Genomic DNA, 23319 nt, shown 5'->3' on the forward strand with positions numbered 1-23319 from the left:
TTCTCTCTGAGAACCTGAGCCCTAGGACCATACGTCAGGACTACCGGGCATGATGACACCTTGCTGTCCCCAGTCCGCCTGGCCTTGCTGCTATTCCAGTTTCAACTGTTCTGCCTGCGGTTACGAAACCCCTACCTGTCCCAGACCTGCTGTTTTCAACTCTTAATGATCGGCTATGAAAAGCCAACTGAGAGACCTGAGCACCTAGGACCATACGTCGGGACTACCGGCCGTGGTGACTCCTTGCTGTCCCCAGTCCGCCTGGCCTTGCTGCTATTCCAGTTTCAACTGTTCTGCCTGCGGTTATGGAACCCCTACCTGTCCCAGACCTGCTGTTTTCAACTCTTAATGATCGGCTATGAAAAGCCAACTGAGATTTATTCCTGATTATTATTTGACCATGCTTGTCACTTATGAACATTTTTGAACATCTTGGCATGGTTCTGTTATAATCTTCACCCGGCACAGCCAGAAGAGGACTGGCCACCCCTCATAGCCTGGTTCCTCTCTAGGTTTCTTCCTAGGTTTTCGCCTTTCTAGGGAGTTTTTCCTAGCCACCGTGCTTCTACACCTGCATTACTAGCTGTTTGGGGTTTTAGGCTGGGTTTCTGTACAGCACTTCGAGATATTAGCTGATGTAAGAAGGGCTATATAAAATAAAATTGATTGATTGATTGATTAATAGAATAGATCATAAGACAGTAGAATAGATCATAAGACAGTAGAATAGATCATATGACAGTAGAATAGATCATATGACAGTAGAATAGATTACAGTAGAATAGATCATATGACAGTAGAATAGATCATATGACAGTAGAATAGATCATATGACAGTAGAATAGATCATATGACAGTAGAATAGATTACAGTAGAATAGATCATATGACAGTAGAATAGATCATATGACAGTAGAATAGATCATATGACAGTAGAATAGATTACAGTAGAATAGATCATATGACAGTAGAATAGATCATATGACAGTAGAATAGATCATAAGACAGTAGAATAGATCATAAGACAGTAGAATAGATCATATGACAGTAGAATAGATCATATGACAGTAGAATAGATCATATGACAGTAGAATAGATCATATGACAGTAGAATAGGTTACAGTAGAATAGATCATAAGACAGTATAATAGATCATATGACAGTAGAATAGATCATATGACAGTAGAATAGATCATATGACAGTAGAATAGATCATAAGACAGTAGAATAGATCATAAGACAGTAGAATAGATCATATGACAGTAGAATAGATCATATGACAGTAGAATAGATCATATAACAGTAGAATAGATCATATGACAGTAGAATCTGACAGTAGAATAGATCATATGACAGTAGAATAGATCCTAAGACATTAGAATAGATCATATGACAGTAGAATAGATCATAAGACAGTAGAATAGATTACAGTAGAATAGATCATATGACAGTAGAATAGATCATATGACAGTAGAATAGATCATATGACAGTAGAATAGATCATATGACAGTAGAATAGATTACAGTAGAATAGATCATATGACAGTAGAATAGATCATATGACAGTAGAATAGATCATAAGACAGTAGAATAGATCATAAGACAGTAGAATAGATCATATGACAGTAGAATAGATCATATGACAGTAGAATAGATCATATGACAGTAGAATAGATTACAGTAGAATTTATCATATGACAGTAGAATAGATCATAAGACAGTAGAATAGATCATATGACAGTAGAATAGATCATAAGACAGTAGAATAGATTACAGTAGAATAGATCATGTGACAGTAGAATAGATCATATGACAGTAGAATAGATCATACGACAGTAGAATAGATCATATGACAGTAGAATAGATCATATGACAGTAGAATAGATCATAAGACAGTAGAATATATCATATGACAGTAGAATATATCATATGACAGTAGAATAGATCATATGACAGTAGAATAGATTACAGTAGAATAGATCATATGACAGTAGAATAGATCATATGACAGTAGAATAGATTACAGTAGAATAGATCATAAGACAGTATAATAGATCATATGACAGTAGAAAAGATCATATGACAGTAGAATAGATCATATGACAGTAGAATAGATCATAAGACAGTAGAATAGATAATAAGACAGTAGAATAGATCATATGACAGTAGAATAGATCATATGACAGTAGAATAGATCATATGACAGTAGAATAGATCATATGACAGTAGAATCTGACAGTAGAATAGATCATATGACAGTAGAATAGATCCTAAGACATTAGAATAGATCATATGACAGTAGAATAGATTACAGTAGAATAGATCATATGACAGTAGAATAGATCATATGACAGTAGAAAAGATTACAGTAGAATAGATCATATGACAGTAGAATAGATCATAAGACAGTAGAATAGATCATAAGACAGTAGAATAGATCATATGACAGTAGAATAGATCATATGACAGTAGAATAGATCATATGACAGTAGAATAGATCATATGACAGTAGAATCTGACAGTAGAATAGATCATATGACAGTAGAATAGATCCTAAGACATTAGAATAGATCATATGACAGTAGAATAGATCATAAGACAGTAGAATAGATTACAGTAGAATAGATCATATGACAGTAGAATAGATCATATGACAGTAGAATAGATCATATGACAGTAGAATAGATCATATGACAGTAGAATAGATTACAGTAGAATAGATCATATGACAGTAGAATAGATCATATGACAGTAGAATAGATCATAAGACAGTAGAATAGATCATACGACAGTAGAATAGATCATATGACAGTAGAATAGATCATATGACAGTAGAATAGATCATAAGACAGTAGAATATATCATATGACAGTAGAATATATCATATGACAGTAGAATAGATCATATGACAGTAGAATAGATTACAGTAGAATAGATCATAAGACAGTAGAATAGATCATAAGACAGTAGAATAGATCATATGACAGTAGAATAGATCATATGACAGTAGAATAGATCATATGACAGTAGAATCTGACAGTAGAATAGATCATATGACAGTAGAATAGATCCTAAGACATTAGAATAGATCATATGACAGTAGAATAGATCATATGACAGTAGAATAGATCATATGACAGTAGAATAGATCATATGACAGTAGAATAGATTACAGTAGAATAGATCATATGACAGTAGAATAGATCATAAGACAGTAGAATAGATCATAAGACAGTAGAATAGATCATATGACAGTAGAATAGATCATATGACAGTAGAATAGATCATATGACAGTAGAATAGATCATATGACAGTAGAATCTGACAGTAGAATAGATCATATGACAGTAGAATAGATCCTAAGACATTAGAATAGATCATATGACAGTAGAATAGATCATAAGACAGTAGAATAGATTACAGTAGAATAGATCATATGACAGTAGAATAGATCATATGACAGTAGAATAGATCATATGACAGTAGAATAGATCATATGACAGTAGAATAGATTACAGTAGAATAGATCATATGACAGTAGAATAGATCATATGACAGTAGAATAGATCATAAGACAGTAGAATAGATCATACGACAGTAGAATAGATCATATGACAGTAGAATAGATCATATGACAGTAGAATAGATCATAAGACAGTGGAATATATCATATGACAGTAGAATATATCATATGACAGTAGAATAGATCATATGACAGTAGAATAGATTACAGTAGAATAGATCATATGACAGTAGAATAGATCATATGACAGTAGAATAGATCATAAGACAGTAGAATAGATCATATGACAGTAGAATAGATCATATGACAGTAGAATAGATTACAGTAGAATAGATCATAAGACAGTATAATAGATCATATGACAGTAGAAAAGATCATATGACAGTAGAATAGATCATATGACAGTAGAATAGATCATAAGACAGTAGAATAGATCATAAGACAGTAGAATAGATCATATGACAGTAGAATAGATCATATGACAGTAGAATAGATCATATGACAGTAGAATAGATCATATGACAGTAGAATCTGACAGTAGAATAGATCATATGACAGTAGAATAGATCCTAAGACATTAGAATAGATCATATGACAGTAGAATAGATTACAGTAGAATAGATCATATGACAGTAGAATAGATCATATGACAGTAGAATAGATCATATGACAGTAGAATAGATTACAGTAGAATAGATCATATGACAGTAGAATAGATCATATGACAGTAGAATAGATCATAAGACAGTAGAATAGATCATAAGACAGTAGAATAGATCATATGACAGTAGAATAGATCATATGACAGTAGAATAGATCATATGACAGTAGAATAGATTACAGTAGAATTTATCATATGACAGTAGAATAGATCATAAGACAGTAGAATAGATCATATGACAGTAGAATAGATCATAAGACAGTAGAATAGATTACAGTAGAATAGATCATGTGACAGTAGAATAGATCATATGACAGTAGAATAGATCATACGACAGTAGAATAGATCATATGACAGTAGAATAGATCATATGACAGTAGAATAGATCATAAGACAGTAGAATATATCATATGACAGTAGAATAGATCATATGACAGTAGAATAGATTACAGTAGAATAGATCATATGACAGTAGAATAGATCATATGACAGTAGAATAGATCATAAGACAGTAGAATAGATCATATGACAGTAGAATGGATCATATGACAGTAGAATAGATTACAGTAGAATAGATCATATGACAGTAGAATAGATCATATGACAGTAGAATAGATCATATGACAGTAGAATAGATCATATGACAGTAGAATAGATCATAAGACAGTAGAATAGATCATATGACAGTAGAATGGATCATATGACAGTAGAATAGATTACAGTAGAATAGATCATAAGAAAGTATAATAGATCATATGACAGTAGAAAAGATCATATGACAGTAGAATAGATCATATGACAGTAGAATAGATCATAAGACAGTAGAATAGATCATAAGACAGTAGAATAGATCATATGACAGTAGAATAGATCATATGACAGTAGAATAGATCATATGACAGTAGAATAGATCATATGACAGTAGAATCTGACAGTAGAATAGATCATATGACAGTAGAATAGATCCTAAGACATTAGAATATATCATATGACAGTAGAATAGATCATAAGACAGTAGAATAGATTACAGTAGAATAGATCATATGACAGTAGAATAGATCACAAGACAGTAGAATAGATCATATGACAGTAGAATAGATCACAAGACAGTAGAATAGATTACAGTAGAATAGATCATATGACAGTAGAATAGATCATATGACAGTAGAATAGATCATACGACAGTAGAATAGATCATAAGACAGTAGAATAGATCATATGACAGTAGAATAGATCATATGACAGTAGAATAGATCATATGACAGTAGAATAGATCATATGACAGTAGAATAGATCACATGACAGTAGAATAGATTACAGTAGAATTGATCATATGACAGTAGAATAGATCATAAGACAGTAGAATAGATCATATGACATTAGAATAGATCATAAGACAGTAGAATAGATTACAGTAGAATAGATCATATGACAGTAGAATAGATCACATGACAGTAGAATAGATCATAAGACAGTAGAATAGATCATATGACAGTAGAATAGATCATATGACAGTAGAATAGATCATAAGACAGTAGAATAGATCATAAGACAGTAGAATAGATCATATGACAGTATAATTGATTACAGTAGAATAGATCATAAGACAGTAGAATAGATCATATGACAGTAGAATAGATAATATGACAGTAGAATAGATCATAAGACAGTAGAATAGATCATAAGACAGTAGAATAGATCATAAGACAGTAGAATAGATCATAAGACAGTAGAATAGATCATATGACAGTAGAATAGATCATATGACAGTAGAATAGATCACATGACAGTAGAATAGATCATATGACAGTAGAATAGATTACAGTATAATATATCATATGACAGTAGAATAGATCATATGACAGTAGAATAGATCATATTACAGTAGAATAGATCATATGACAGTAGAATATATCATATGACAGTAGAATAGATCATATGACAGTAGAGTAGATCTTATGACAGTAGAATAGATCATATGACAGTAGAATAGATTACAGTAGAATAGATCATATGACAGTAGAATAGATCATAAGACAGTAGAATAGATCATAAGACAGTAGAATAGATCATATGACAGTAGAATAGATCATATGACAGTAGAATAGATCACATGACAGTAGAATAGATTACAGTAGAATTGATCATATGACAGTAGAATAGATCATAAGACAGTAGAATAGATCATATGACATTAGAATAGATCATAAGACAGTAGAATAGATTACAGTAGAATAGATCATATGACAGTAGAATAGATCACATGACAGTAGAATAGATCATAAGACAGTAGAATAGATCATATGACAGTAGAATAGATCATATGACAGTAGAATAGATTACAGTAGAATAGATCATAAGACAGTAGAATAGATCATATGACAGTAGAATAGATCATATGACAGTAGAATAGATTACAGTAGAATAGATCATATGACAGTAGAATAGATCATAAGACAGTAGAATAGATCATATGACAGTAGAATAGATCATATGACAGTAGAATAGATTACAGTAGAATAGATCATATGACAGTAGAATAGATCATATGACAGTAGAATAGATCATATGACAGTAGAATAGATCATATGACAGTAGAATAGATCATAAGACAGTAGAATAGATCATATGACAGTAGAATAGATCATATGACAGTAGAATAGATCATAAGACAGTAGAATAGATCATATGACAGTAGAATAGATCATTTGACAGTAGAATAGATCATAAGACAGTAGTATAGATTATAGTAGAATAGATCATAAGACAGTAGAATAGATCATAAGACAGTAGAATAGATCATATGACAGTAGAATAGATCATAAGACAGTAGAATAGATCATATGACAGTAGAATAGATCATATGACAGTAGAATAGATCATATGACAGTAGAATAGATCATAAGACAGTAGAATAGATCATAAGACAGTAGAATAGATCATATGACAGTAGAATAGATCATATGACAGTAGAATAGATCATAAGACAGTAGAATAGATCATTTGACAGTAGAATAGATCATATGACAGTAGAATAGATCATAAGACAGTAGAATAGATCATATGACAGTAGAATAGATCATATGACAGTAGAATAGATCATATGACAGTAGAATAGATCATAAGACAGTAGAATAGATTACAGTAGAATAGATCATATGACATTAGAATAGATCATATGACATTAGAATAGATCATATGACAGTAGAATAGATCATATGACAGTAGAATAGATCATAAGACAGTAGAATAGATCATATGACAGTAGAATAGATCATATGACAGTAGAATAGATCATATGACAGTAGAATAGATCATAAGACAGTAGAATAGATTACAGTAGAATAGATCATATGACAGTAGAATAGATCATAAGACAGTAGAATATATCATAAGACAGTAGAATAGATCATATGACAGTAGAATAGATCATATGACAGTAGAATAGATCATATGACAGTAGAATAGATCATATGACAGTAGAATAGATCATAAGACAGTAGAATAGATCATATGACAGTAGAATAGATCATATGACAGTAGAATAGATCATAAGACAGTAGAATAGATTACAGTAGAATAGATCATAAGACAGTAGAATATATCATAAGACAGTAGAATAGATCATATGACAGTAGAATAGATCATAAGACAGTAGAATATATCATAAGACAGTAGAATAGATTACAGTAGAATAGATCATATGACAGTAGAATAGATCATATGACAGTGGAATAGATCATAAGACAGTAGAATAGATCATATCACAGTAGAATAGATCATATGACAGTAGAATAGATCATATGCTCATGAGCTAAAGAACTAGAAAGACTGAGTTGAAATGTTTTCTCTCTCTAGCTCACCTCACCTCACCTGGAGTCTTTTCACACCTTAATAGTTGTCATTCATTCTCAACTACAGTTGGTTACATTTCTATTCATTTGATACATTCTATTTCTATGGTTAGACACTTTGTAACCACTCCATAATCGACAAGGCAACAGTAAGCATGTTGCCCTTTACGAATGATGCAGCTGGTCCCTTGTGCCAATTAGTAAGAGTTCAAGATCAAACGGGACAAGAGATATGCTTGTTCAAAGTTTGGAATATCAGTTGATTACTATAGCGACCCCCTTGGGCAAATCAGTGTAATTTTGTAAATACTGGATCTCTATGACAAGACGCATCATTCACCCAAGTTTTGTCAAAATTGAGATATCGTGTGTGACTAACGATGAACAGACGGAGACAGATCCATAGTCATTGGAGGGGGGACAATAACATTGTTTTAGCCCTCCACTGTGAAAATAGAAACAAGAGCGAAATAAGCAAAAGAAAAAAGGACAGAGCCCTCCACATGACCGCTCCAATCAGAGTTGAGAGACGGAGCCCTCCACGTGACCTCTCCAATCAGAGTTGAGAGACGGAGCCCTCCACGTGACCTCTCCAATCAGAGTTGAGAGACTGAGCCCTCCACGTGACCTCTCCAATCAGAGTTGAGAGACGGAGCCCTCCACGTGACCTCTCCAATCAGAGTTGAGAGACGGAGCCCTCCACGTGACCTCTCCAATCAGAGTTGAGAGACGGAGCCCTCCACGTGACCTCTCCAATCAGAGTTGAGAGACGGAGCCCTTCACGTGACCTCTCCAATCAGAGTTGAGAGACAGAGCCCTCCACGTGACCTCTCCAATCAGTGTTGAGAAACGGAGCCCTCCACGTGACCTCTCCAATCAGTGTTGATAGACAGAGCCCTCCACATAACCTCTCCAATCAGTGTTGAGATGGAGCCCTCCACGTGACCTCTCCGATCAGTGTTGAGAGACGGAACCCTCCAAATGACCTCTCCAATCAGTTTTGAGAGACGGAGCCCTCAACGTCACCTCTCCAATCAGTGTTGATAGACAGAGCCCTCCACGTGACCTCTCCAATCAGTGTTGAGATGGAGCCCTCCACGTGACCTCTCCAATCAGTGTTGAGAGATGGAGCCCTCCACGTGACCTCTCCAATCAGTGTTGATAGACAGAGCCCTCCACGTGACCTCTCCAATCAGTGTTGAGAGATGGAGCCCTCCACGTGACCTCTCCAATCAGTGTTGAGATGGAGCCCTCCACGTGACCTCTCCAATCAGTGTTGAGAGATGGAGCCCTCCACGTGACCTCTCCAATCAGTGTTGATAGACAGAGCCCTCCACGTGACCTCTCCAATCAGTGTTGAGAGATGGAGCCCTCAACGTGACCTCTCCAATCAGTGTTGAGAGAGAGAGAGCTTGGTGACAACTTAGTAAGTAAGTTCTGTCTCGTATGACTGCTGGTTGTATCACTAACCATGACAACGAATGATGCAGTGCCCCTGTTGGGCCAATCACTGTAGTTTTGTAAATGAGGGATCTCTATGGCAAGACTCATCATTCACCAAAGTTTCATCAAAATCGGGCCAGTGGTGTCTAAGATATGGTGTGTTATTAATGTACGTACAGTTGATTACTATAGCGCCCCCCCCTTGGGCCAATCAGTGTCATTTTGAAAATGTCGCATCTCTATGGCAAGACACGTCATTCACCAAAGTTTCATCAACATTGGGCCTGTGGTGTCTGAGATATCGTGTGGGTGAGCTGTACTCATACCCTTGAGCATGTGTGCCAAAATTGTAGCCTCGTACGAACCATCCTGATCTTACCCACTGGGCACAGAGGTCAATTTTACGTCTATTCCACATTGATTCAACCAGTACCTTCTGTTTCGCTACATGGATAGAGTCTTGCCACGACCACATTCAAACGGTTTGCGTCCCTCCCTCTCCCTCCACCTTATGGCCGGACCAATCAGCATCCTCTAATAATATTTGGGGGTGGTTTAGTTGATGATGACAATTATATTTTATTTTTTATTTCACCTTTATTTAACCAGGTAAGTCAGTTGAGAACAAGTTCTCATTTACAACTGCGACCTGGCCAAGATAAAGCAAAGCAGTGCGATAAAAACAACAACAACACAGAGTTACATATGGGGTAAAACAAAACATAAAGTCAAAAATACAATAGAAAATGTATATACAGTGTGTGTAAATGTAGTAAGTTATGGAGGTAAGGCAATAAATAGGCCATAGTGCAAAATAATTACAATTTAGTATTAACACTGGAATGATAGATGTGCAGAAGATGATGTGCAAATAGAGATACTGGGGTGCAAATGAGCAAAATAAATAACAATATGGGGATGAGGTAGTTGGGTGGGCTAATTTCAGATGGGCTGTGTACAGGTGCAGTGATCGGTAAGGTGCTCTGACAACTGATGCTTAAAGTTAGTGAAGGAGATAAGAGTCTCCAGCTTCAGAGATTTTTGCAGTTCGTTCCTGTCATTGGCAGCAAAGAACTGGAAGGAATGGCGGCCAAAGGAGGTGTTGGCTTTGGGGATGACCAGTGAGATATACCTGCTGGAGCGCATACTACGGGTGGGTGTTGCTATGGTGACCAATGAGCTAAGATAAGGTGGGGATTTGCCTAGAAGTGATTTATAGATGACCTGGAGCCAGTGGGTTTGGCGACGAATTGAGTGAAGGCCAGCCAACGAGAGCGTACAGGTCACAATGGTGGGTAGTATATGGGGCTTTGGTGACAAAACGGATGGCACTGTGACAGACTACATCCAATTTGCTGAGTAGAGTGTTGGAGGCTATTTTGTAAATTACATCGCTGAAGTCAAGGATCGGTAGGATAGTCAGTTTTACGAGGGCATGTTTGGCAGCATGAGTGAAGGAGGCTTTGTTGCGAAATAGGAAGCCGATTCTAGATTTAACTTTGTATTGGAGATGCTTAATGTGAGTCTGGAAAGAGAGTTTACGGTCTAACCAGACACCTAGGTATTTGTAGTTGTCCACATATTCTAAGTCAGACCCGCCGAGAGTAGTGATTCTAGTCGGGCGGGCGGGTGCAAGCGGCGTTCGATTGAAGAGCATGCATTTAGTTTTACTAGCGTTTGAAAGCAGTTGGAGGCTACTGAAGGAGTGTTGTATGGCATTGAAGCTCGTTTGGAGGTTTGTTAACACAGTGTCCAATGAAGGGCCAGATGTATACAAAATGGTGTTGTCTGCGTAGAGGTGGATCTGAGAGTCACCAGCAGCAAGAGCGACATCCTTGAAATACACAGAGAATAGAGTCGGCCCGTGAATTGAACCATATGGCACCCCCATAGAGACTTGCCAGAGGTCCAGACAACAGGCCCTCCGATTTGACACATTGAACTCTATCTGAGAAGTAGTTGGTGAACCAGGCGAGGCAGTCATTTGAGAAACCAAGGCTATTTAGTCTGCCAATAAGAATGCGGTGATTGACAGAGTCGAAAGCCTTGGCCAGGTCGATGAAGACGGCTGCAGAGTACTGTCTTTTATCGATCGCGGTGATAATATCGTTTAGGACCTTGAGCGTGACTGAGGTGCACCCATGACCAGCTTGGAAACCAGATTGCATTGCGGAGAAGGTACGGTGCGATTCGAAATGGTCGGTGATCTGTTTGTTAACTTGGCTTTCAAATACTTTCGAAAGGCAGGGCAGGATGGATATAGGTCTGTAACAGTTTGGATCTAGAATGTCACCCCCTTTGAAGAGGGGGATGACCGCGGCAGCTTTCCAATCTCTGTGGATCTCAGACGATATGAAAGAGAGGTTGAACAGGCTAGTAATAGGGGTTGCGACAATGTCAGCGGCTAATTTTAGAAAGAAAGGGTCCAGATTGTCTAGCCCAGATGATTTGTAGGGGTCCAGATTTTGCAGCTCTTTCAGAACATCAGCTATCTGAATTTGGGTGAAGGAGAAGTGGGGGGGGCATGGGCAAGTTGCAGCGGAGGGTGCAGAGCTGGTGGCCGGTGTAGGGGTAGCCAGGTGGAAAGCACGGTCAGCCGTAGCAAAATGCTTGTTGAAATTCTCGATTATCGTAGATTTATCGGTGGTGATAGTGTTTCCTATCCTCAGTGCAGTGGGCAGCTGGGAGGAGGTGCTCTTATTCTCCATGGACTTTACAGTGTCCCAAAATGTTTTGGAGTTAGTGCTACAGGATGCAAATTTCTGTTTGAAAAAGCTAGCCTTTGCTTTCCTAATTGATTGTGTATATTGGCTCCTGACTTCCCTGAAAAGTTGCATATTGCGGGGGCTGTTCGATGCTAATGCATTAGTCAGGATGATATCTATGAGGGTGCCCATGTTTACGGATTTAGGGTATCCAGTTTAGATTGTAGGACGGCCGGGGAGTTAAGCATATCCCAGTTTAGGTCACCAAGCAGTACGAACTCTGAGGATAGATGGGGGGCAATCAATTCACATATGGTGTCCAGGGCACAGCTCGGGGCTGAGGGGGGTCTGTAGCAAACAGCAACAGTGAGAGACTTATTTCTGGAAAGGTGGATTTTTAGAAGTAGAAGCTCAAACTCTTTGGGCACAGACCTTGATAGTACGATAGAGCTCTGCAGGCTATCTCTACATTAGATTGCAACTCCGCCCCCTTTGGCAGTTCTATCTAGACGGAAAATGTTGTAGTTGGGGATGGAAATCTCTGAATCTTTGGTGGCCTTCCTAAGCCAGGATTCAGACAACGGCAGTGAATATCTCAAAATGAGAAGCCCCTGTACTGGGCGCTGAAGTCAAAAACCAAAACAATGGCTGCTCGAGGAGGTTGGTGTTGACGCTGCTATAGCAGCAGTTATATCAGAACTGGAGGCCATAACTTCATGGAAAGGACTGCATTGAAGACTTCTCTCTGGGGATATTTTTCTTTCTCTCTTCTGCTGACTGGATTCAGCAAGAGCTTTATTTACCAGACTCTCCTGTGAGGAGTGGGGAGGCGGGTGAAAATGCAGCTATGATTAAGGGCTGGTTAACATGTGATGATGAAAGCACCTTGGGTAATAATGCTGGATTTGTCCGAAGCACTGCCTTAGATCCATCTTCTGCTAAAGTGAGAATTGAAGATGGGTAAAACAGTGTAATTCTCCAACACGCTTGGCTGAAACAATAGCGAACAGTTAGGCAGTCTTGACAGAGCTCACATAGCTCAAGTGAAGACAGGGGCTCAAATGGTGGGCTCATAAGTGATCGTAGGACAACATCTAACTCCCATGAGGGTACTGAAGGAGCCTTTGGGGGCTGTAGCCTGGGGCACCTTTCATGAATAATCAAATAAAATCTAATTGTATTTGTCACATACACATATTTAGCAGATGTTATTGCGGGTGTAGTGAAATGCTTGTGTTTCTAGCTCCAACAGTGCAGTACATCTATATATGCCCCTGGTGATGCACCCGGAATCTGTACGTTACTGCAATATACACTTTCAATGTAGATGGGGACTTCCCTGGATCCATACGCTCCCTGAGGACTTCCCTGGATCCATACGCTCCTGGAGGACTTCCCTGGATCCATACGCTCCTGGAGGACTTCCCTGGAGCCATAAGCTCCCTGAGGACTTCCCTGGATCCATACGCTCCTGGAGGACTTCCCTGGATCCATACACTCCTGGAGGACTTCCCTGGAGCCATAAGCTCCCTGAGGACTTCCCTGGATCCATACGCTCCTGGAGGACTTCCCTAGATCCATACACTCCTGGAGGACTTCCCTGGATCCATACGCTCCCTGAGGACTTCCCTGGATCCATACGCTCCTGGAGGACTTCCCTAGATCCATACGCTCCCTGAGGACTTCCCTGGATCCATAAGCTCCCCGAGGACTTCCCTGGATCCATAAGCTCCCCGAGGACTTCCCTGGATCCATAAGCTCCCCGAGGACTTCCCTGGATCCATACGCTCCTGGAGGACTTCCTAAGCTCCTGGAGGAAAGTCAGATTGACAGAAATTGGGCAGGAATATGGCAATTCTGCATGGTCAACGTCACTTCCTGAACACATTCCACTTGTAGGTTCACGTAGAGGCTGCCCTGGCTGCCTGTATTGCATCAATTATCATGGCCATCTTTGTGATAGGGCATCGAAGCCAAGTGGGCCCGCTGGACCCTTTATGGAGAACCACATGGGACAATGGGTTGAATCTTGCGATGCGAACAGATCGGCGATGGCCCGTCCGAATCGCGCCCAGATCATCTCCATGATTAGCTGTTCAGGAGTCTTATGGCTTGGGGGTAGAAGCTTTTGAGAAGCCTTTTGGACCTAGACTTGGCGCTCCGGTACCGCTTGCCATGCGGTAGCAGAGAGAACAGTCTATGACTAGGGTGGCTGGAGTCTTTGACAATTTTGAGGGCCTTCCTCTGACACCGCCTGGTATAGAGGTCCTGGAGGGCAGGAAGCTTGGCCCCAGTGATGTACTGGGCCGTACGCACTACCCTCTGTAGTGCCTTGCGGTCGGAGGCCGAGCAGTTGCCATACCAGGCGGTGATGCAACCAGTCATGATGCTTTCGATGGTGCAGCTGTAGAACTTTTCAGGACCTTGACTACTGCATGGCGAAGGGAGACGCTGAGCACTTTCACTTTGTGAAAGTGGCGAGCGAAAGGCAGAAGGGCAGAACACGAAACTGCAAAAACATGTTTTTCGAAGGCAAATCTCAGGTATTTTCTGTGTGCTGGTAGAATGGGGATATGAAAGTATGCATCTTTCCACTGTGGTGAACCAATCACCTGGTTGTACTGACTGAAGGATGGTTTTGATTGGCAGCATTTTGAAGAGAAGGGCTGAACGATGACGATTCAGGCACCTTAGGTCCAGGATTGGACTGAGGCCTCCGCCCTTTTTTGGCACCAGAAAATAGATTGAGTAGAGCCTGCAGTTTTGTTGCACTGGTTCTACCTCTTCAATTGCATGCATTTCCAGGAGCAAGGACATTTCTGAGCAGAGTGTTTGCTTTTGAGCAAGGGTTGCGAGCGGTTGTTTTTAAGACACCCCTAAAGTGTGGGGGTCGCTGACAAAATTGTAGTGCCTTAGCCTTGTGTTAGAGTGCGTAACACCCATTTGATGGCTGTTGACCTTTTCCAGCTGAAAAAAGGTGGTGCTTGTGGAAGCGGTGTTGCGTTAGAGTCGGTCCCATTAGAACCGAGGCTCTCTCTGGTGCAGCCTGAATATGGTGCGCTTCTGCCTCTTAGGCGATGCTGCACTCCACCTCTTCGGTAGGGCTGAGAGTGTCTGTTCCTCCATTCCTGAGCAGGTGCAGCGTGGGTCTTGGGCCTGGTTTCTTGGCATTCCAGTTGGGGCCCTGGGACGGGAGTGATGGTTTGCTGGCTGATGCATTCTAGTCTTTGGAATGAGGTGCTGGCGCTCCATCTGTGCTTCTCTGTCCTCCTTAGTCACTTCGAGGAGGTGGGTCGCTGCTGGACCAAATGTCTGGCCAGGTGATATGGCTAAGCATAGGTGGCGCCCCGTCCAACACACAGTGTTGCTAAAGATGTGTCAAAGTTAATGTATAAGCTAATGATCCATCATGTATGACATTCCTGGGAGTGTGTAAACTTACATTTTGTATTACCATATCATGTTCTCTATAGTTATGTACTTGAAAATGTATCAATTGACCAATTCGGCACATTTGGGCAGTATTGCAATGCTTCTTCCGGGAACAGCGCCGGAAGAAGATGGCTGCCGTTTTACAGCCCTCTAACCAATTGTACTATTATGTGTGTTTTTCCGCGTTATTTGTAATTTATTTTGTACATAATGTTTCTGCCATCGTCTCTTATAACCAAAGAGAGCTTCTGGATATCAGGACAGCGATTACTCACCTCGCATTGGACGAATATTTTTTCTTCAACGAGGCGTTCGCGAAGGATATCATACAGACACCCGACAAGGCCCAGATCCCCGTCATTCGCGTGAGGAAGAGACGGAGATATCGCGGACGCAGATCCGGGTGCCTCGTAAGGATCCGACGGCGAGCGAGTAAACTGCCTCTCCCATCAATCCTATTAGCCAACGTTCAATCTTTTGAGAATAAAATTGACGATTTAAGATTACGGTTATCCTACCAACGGGACATTAAAAACTGTAATATCTTATGTTTCACGGAGTCGTGGCTGAACGACAACAATGATAACATTCAGCTAGCAGGCTATACGCTACATCGGCAGGACAGAACGGCAGACTCGGGTAAGACGAGGGGTGGCGGTCTCTGTATATTTGTAAACAACAGCTGGTGCACAAAATCAAATACCAAGGAAGTCTCGAGGTTTTGCTCGCCTGAGGTAGAGTATCTTATGATAAGCTGTAGACCACACTATTTACCAAGAGAGTTCTCATCTATATTTTTCATAGCTGTCTATTTACCACCACAAACCAATGCTGGCATTAAGATTGCACTGAATGAGTTGTACAAGGCCATTAATCAACAGGAAAACGCTCATCCAGATGCAGCGCTCCTAGTAGCCGGGGACTTTAATGCAGGAAAACTTAAATCCGTTCTACCTAATTTCTACCAGCATGTCAAATGTGCAACCAGAGGGAAAAAAAACTATAGACCACCTTTACTCCACACACAGAGACGCATACAAAGCTCTCCCTCGCCCTCCATTTGGCAAATCTGACCATAACTCTATCCTCCTGATTCCTGCTTATAAGCAAAAACTGAAGCAGGAAGCACCAGTTATTCGGTTAATAAAAAAGTGGTCAGATGACGCAGATGCTAAGCTACAGGACTGTTTTGCTAGCACAGACTGGAACATGTTCCGGGATTCTTCAGACAGCATTGAGGAGTACACCACATCAGTCACTGGCTTCATCAATAAGTGCATCGATGATGTCGTCCCCACAGTGACCGTACGTACATACCCCAACCAGAAGCCATGGATTACAGGAAACATCCACACTGAGCTAAAGGGTAGAGCTGCCGCTTTCAAGGAACGGGACTCTAACCCGGACGCTTATAAGAAATCCCGCTATGACCTCCGACGAACCATCAAACAGGCAAAGAGTCAATACAGGTCTAAGATTGAATCATACTACACTGGCTCTGACGCTCGTCGGATGTGGCAGGGCTTGAAAACTATTACAGACTACAAAGGGAAGCACAGCCGCGAGCTGCCCAGTGACACAAGCCTACCAGACGAGCTAAACCACTTCTATGCTCGCTTCGAGGCAAGCAACACTGAAGCATGCATGAGAGCACCAGCTGTTCCGGACGACTATGTGATCACGCTCTCCGTAGCCGATGTGAGTAAGACTTTTAAGCAGGTCAACATTCACAAGGCCGCAGGGCCAGACGGATTACCAGGACGTGTACTCCGAGCATGTGCTGACCAACTGGTAAGTGTCTTCACTGACATTTTCAACATGTCCCTGACTGAGTCTGTAATACCAACATGTTTCAAGCAGACCACCATAGTCCCCGTGCCCAAGAACTCTAAGATAACCTGCCTAAATGACTACCGACCCGTAGCACTGACGTCTGTAGCCATGAAGTGCTTTGAAAGACTGGTCATGGCTCACATCAACAGCATAATCCCAGAAACCCTAGACCCACTCCAATTTGCATACCGCCCCAACAGATCCACAGATGATGCAATCTCTATCGCACTCCACACTGCCCTTTCCCACCTGGACAAGAGGAACACCTACGTGAGAATGCTATTCATTGACTACAGCTCAGCATTCAACACCATAGTGCCCTCTAAGCTCATCACTAAGCTAAGGATCCTGGGACTAAACACCTCCCTCTGCAACTGGATCCTGGACTTCCTGACGGGCCGCCCCCAGGTGGTAAGGGTAGGTAACAACACATCTGCCACACTGATCCTCAACACGGGGGCCCCTCAGGGGTGCGTGCTCAGTCCCCTCCTGTACTCTCTGTTCACCCATGACTGCATGGCCAGGCACGACTCCAACACCATCATTAAGTTTGCCGACGACACAACAGTGGTAGGCCTGATCACCGACAACGATGAGACAGCCTATAGGGAGGAGGTCAGAGATCTGGCCGTGTGGTGCCAGGACAACAACCTCTCCCTCAACGTGACCAAGACAAAGGAGATGATTGTGGACTACAGGAAAAAAAAGAGGACTGAGCACGCCCCATTCTCATCGACGGGGCTGTAGTGGAACAGGTTGAGAGCTTCAAGTTCCTTGGTGTCCACATCACCAACGAACTATCATGGTCCAAACACACCAAGACAGTCGTGAAGAGGGCACGACAAAGCCTATTCCCCCTCAGGAGACTAAAAAGATTTGGCATGGGTCCTCAGATCCTCAAAAAATTCTACAGCTGCACCATCGAGAGCATCCTGACTGGTTGCATCACCGCCTGGTATGGCAACTGCTTGGCCTCTGACCGCAAGGCACTACAGAGGGTAGTGCGTACGGCCCAGTACATCACTGGGGCAAAGCTCCCTGCCATCCAGGACCTCTATACCAGGCGGTGTCAGAGGAAGGCCCTCAAAATTGTCAAAGACTCCAGCCACCCTAGTCATAGACTGTTCTCTCTGCTACCGCACGGCAAGCGGTACCGGAGTGCCAAGTCTAGGTCCAAAAGACTTCTCAACAGCTTCTACCCCCAAGCCATAAGACTCCTGAACAGCTAATCATGGCTACCCGGACTATTTGCACTGCCCCCCCACCCCATCCTCCTTTTTACGCTGCTGCTACTCTGTTAAGTATTTATGCATAGTCACTTTAACTCTACCCACATGTACATATTACCTCAACTACCTCAACTAGCCGGTGCCCCCGCACATTGACTCTGCAACGGTACCCCCCTGTATATATAGCCTCCCTACTGTCACTTTATTTTACTGTATATATAGCCTCCCTACTGTCACTTTATTTTACTTCTGCTCTTTTTTTCTCAACACTTTTTTGTTGTTGTTGTTTTATTCTTACTTTTTTTGTTTAAAATAAATGCACTGTTGGTTAAGGGCTGTAAGTAAGCATTTCACTGCAATGTCTGCACCTGTTGTATTCGGCGCATGTGACCAATAAAATTTGATTTGATTTGATTTGATTTGATTTATCTGGATCAATCTGAAACTTTGCACACACACTGCTGCCATCTAGTGGCCAAAATCTAAATTGTGCCTAAACTACGATATTATATTGTGGCCTTTCTCTTGCATTTTCAAAGACGAAACAAAAAAAATGTATAAATAGAAAACGCATGTTTTTTTGTTTGTATTATCTTTTACCAGATCTAATGTGTTATATTCTCCTACATTAATTTCACATTTCCACAAACTTCCTTTCAAATGGTATCAAGAATATGCATATCCTTGCTTCAGGTCCTAAACTACAGGCAGTTAGATTTGGGTATGCCATTTTAGACTAAAATTGAAAAAAAGGGTCCAATCCTTAGAGGTTAATGGTCTCAGCATCATAGTTTGTGGAGATGATGTCGCCAATTGCGCTTTCAGTAGCCTGATTGTATCCAGACTGAGGAGAAATCCGGACACAAGCGTCCATGACAACCTCCTAAAGTGTTCAGCCAGATCTGAACATAATCCGACCACATTGAGACTTTTGTGCATCTAGACCTGTCTTTTCAATGCGCTCTTTGTATTCTGATAGCAGTGGCGCAGTGGTCTAAGGCACTGCATCGCAGTGCTAGCTGTGCCACTAGAGATCCTGGTTTGAATCCAGGCTCTGTCGTAGTTGGCCGCGACCGGGAGACCCATGGGGGAACAGGTGCTTCTCGTTGTCGTCATCAACTAAACCACACCCACAGATTATAAGAGGATGCTGATTGGTCCGGCCATACGGTGGAGGTTGACGGAGGTGTTCAAACGGTTTGAATCTGGTCGTGGCCAGACTGTATCCGAACAGCAAAACAGAATGTAAGCTTGTGAGATCAAGAGATATAAACCTGTGCCTGTGTGGTCGATATGAATGTTCTGGCATATGTTGTCTGGACAGTGTTTGCAACATGTGTACCAAATTGTGTTAAAATAAGAATATCCTTGACTGATTTATATGCAATTATGTGCCAGACCACGCCCATGTGAATGTTTTATTGGTCAATATGTTGACCATGATGTTTCAGGTACTAGTCTGGAAAATATTGCGTTTACAGACCTTTGTCCATAGATGCCACAAGTTTCGTGCAGATCGGTCCTTCGGTGCCAGAAGAGTAGCGTTTTAAGTGCTTTTCACAAAATTCCAAATGGCGGAAAATCCATTATGGCGGACCTATAGGCCTCTCCTTGTGAGGAGAGGGACCTATGTACCGGATTTCATGACTTTAAGGCAAACGGGGTGAGGAGCGTGACCTTTCAAAGTTAGCATTTTCAATATCTTGTTATAGCGCAACCATCTGGCCAATCAGTGTAATTTTGTAAATTACGGCTCTCATTCACCCAAGTTTCTTAAAAATCAGGCCAGCGCTGTCTGAGATATCGCGTGTGACTAACGTACGACCAAACATACGTACGGACAGAGACAGATCCACAATTTCATAGTGGACGACAATAACATTCGCAAGTGAAAAACCGAGATCTGTGTCTTCATCTCCATGCCAACTGTAACCAGTGCCAACCATCAATATCAGCTGTAACCCATGTCAACTGTACCCCATGTAAACTGTCACCCATGCCAACTGTAACCCATGCCAACTGTAACCCATGCCAACTGTAACTGATGCCAACCATCAATACCAACTATAACTGATGCCAACTGTAACCTATGCCAACTGTAACCCATGCCAACCATCAATACCAACTGTAACACATACCAACTGTAAAACATGTCAACTGTAACCCATGCAAGTTGTACCCTATGTCAACTGTAACCCATAGGGCGGCAGGTAGCTTAGTGGTTAAGAGCGTTGTGCCAGTAACCGAAAGGTCGCTGGTTCTAATCCCCGAGCCGACTAGGTGAAAAATCTGTCGATGTGCCCTTGAGCAAGGCACTTAACCCTAATTGCTCCTGTAAGTCGCTCTGGATAAGAGCGTCTGCTAAATGACTCAAATGTAAATGTAATGCCAACTGTAACTGATGCCAACCATCAATATCAGCTGTAACTGATGCCAACTGTAACCCATGTCAACTGTAACCCATGCCAACTGCAAACCCACTGGAATTGTGCAAACCCACTGGAATTGTGATACAGTGAATTATAAGTGAAATAATCTGTCTGTAAACAATTGTTGGAAAAATTACTTGTGTCATGCACAAAGTAGATGTCCTAACCGACTTGCCAAAACTATAGTTTGTTAACAAGAAATGTGTGGTGTGGTTGAAAAACTAGTTTTAATGACTCCAACCTAAGTGTATTTAAACTTCCGATTTCAACTGTATATGTGTGTTCTACTGACCTATGAGGAGGCTGCTGGAAGCTCTGGTTGGTGCTGTACTGACCTATGAGGAGGCTGCTGTATGCGGCGGTGGTGCTGTACTGACCTATGAGGAGGCTGCTGGAAGCTCTGGTGGTGCTGTACTGACCTATGAGGAGGCTGCTGTAAGCTCTGGTTGGTGCTGTACTGACCTATGAGGAGGCTGCTGAAAGCTCTGGTGGTGCTGTACTGACCTATGAGGAGGCTGCTGTAAGCTCTGGTGGTGCTGTACTGACCTATGAGGAGGCTGCTGTAAGCTCTGGTGGTGCTGTACTGACCTATGAGGAGGCTGATGGAAGCTCTGGTGGTGCTGTACTGACCTATGAGGAGGCTGCTGAGAGCTCTGGTTGGTGCTGTACTGACCTATGAGGAGGCTGATGGAAGCTCTGGTGGTGCTGTACTGACCTATGAGGAGGCTGATGGAAGCTCTGGTGGTGCTGTACTGACCTATGAGGAGGCTGATGGAAGCTCTGGTGGTGCTGTACTGACCTATGAGGAGGCTGATGGAAGCTCTGGTGGTGCTGTACTGACCTATGAGGAGGCTGCTGTAAGCGGCGGTGGTGCTGTACTGACCTATGAGGAGGCTGATGGAAGCTCTGGTGGTGCTGTACTGACCTATGAGGAGGCTGCTGGAAGCTCTGGTGGTGCTGTACTGACCTATGAGGAGGCTGCTGTATGCGGCAGTGGTGCTGTACTGACCTATGAGGAGGCTGATGGAAGCTCTGGTTGGTGCTGTACTGACCTATGAGGAGGCTGATGGAAGCTCTTGTGGTGCTGTACTGACCTATGAGGAGGCTGCAGTATGCGGCGGTGGTGCTGTACTGACCTATGAGGAGGCTGCTGTAAGCGGCGGTGGTGCTGTACTGACCTATGAGGAGGCTGCTGTAAGCTCTGGGTGGTGCTGTACTGACCTATGAGGAGGCTGCTGTAAGCGGCGGTGGTGCTGTACTGACCTATGAGGAGGCTGATGGAAGCTCTGGTGGTGCTGTACTGACCTATGAGGAGGCTGCTGTATGCGGCGGTGGTGCTGTACTGACCTATGAGGAGGCTGATGGAAGCTCTGGTGGTGCTGTACTGACCTATGAGGAGGCTGCTGTATGCGGCGGTGGTGCTGTACTGACCTATGAGGAGGCTGCTGTAAGCTCTGGTGGTGCTGTACTGACCTATGAGGAGGCTGCTGAAAGCTCTGGTTGGTGCTGTACTGACCTATGAGGAGGCTGCTGTAAGCGGCGGTGGTGCTGTACTGACCTATGAGGAGGCTGCTGTATGCGGCGGTGGTGCTGTACTGACCTATGAGGAGGCTGATGGAAGCTCTGGTGGTGCTGTACTGACCTATGAGGAGGCTGCTGTAAGCGGCGGTGGTGCTGTACTGACCTATGAGGAGGCTGATGGAAGCTCTGGTTGGTGCTGTACTGACCTATGAGGAGGCTGCTGAAAGCTCTGGTTGGTGCTGTACTGACCTATGAGGAGGCTGATGGAAGCTCTGGTGGTGCTGTACTGACCTATGAGGAGGCTGATGGAAGCTCTGGTGGTGCTGTACTGACCTATGAGGAGGCTGATGGAAGCTCTGGTGGTGCTGTACTGACCTATGAGGAGGCTGATGGAAGCTCTGGTGGTGCTGTACTGACCTATGAGGAGGCTGCTGTAAGCGGCGGTGGTGCTGTACTGACCTATGAGGAGGCTGCTGTAAGCGGCGGTGGTGCTGTACTGACCTATGAGGAGGCTGATGGAAGCTCTGGTGGTGCTGTACTGACCTATGAGGAGGCTGCTGTATGCGGCGGTGGTGCTGTACTGACCTATGAGGAGGCTGCTGTAAGCTCTGGTGGTGCTGTACTGACCTATGAGGAGGCTGATGGAAGCTCTGGTGGTGCTGTACTGACCTATGAGGAGGCTGCTGTATG

The 23319-nt window shown here is 42.3% G+C and overlaps 1 protein-coding gene across 2 annotated transcripts in view; it reads right to left on the reverse strand.

Moving 5' to 3' along the window:
- LOC121537623 (solute carrier organic anion transporter family member 2A1) overlaps window positions 1–23319 on the reverse strand; it is a 119994-nt gene that overhangs the window by 26670 nt on the left and 70005 nt on the right. The window lies entirely within an intron of this gene.

The sequence above is a fragment of the Coregonus clupeaformis genome, chromosome 11 (genome assembly GCF_020615455.1).
Source record: "Coregonus clupeaformis isolate EN_2021a chromosome 11, ASM2061545v1, whole genome shotgun sequence".
Classification (NCBI taxonomy): domain Eukaryota; kingdom Metazoa; phylum Chordata; class Actinopteri; order Salmoniformes; family Salmonidae; genus Coregonus; species Coregonus clupeaformis.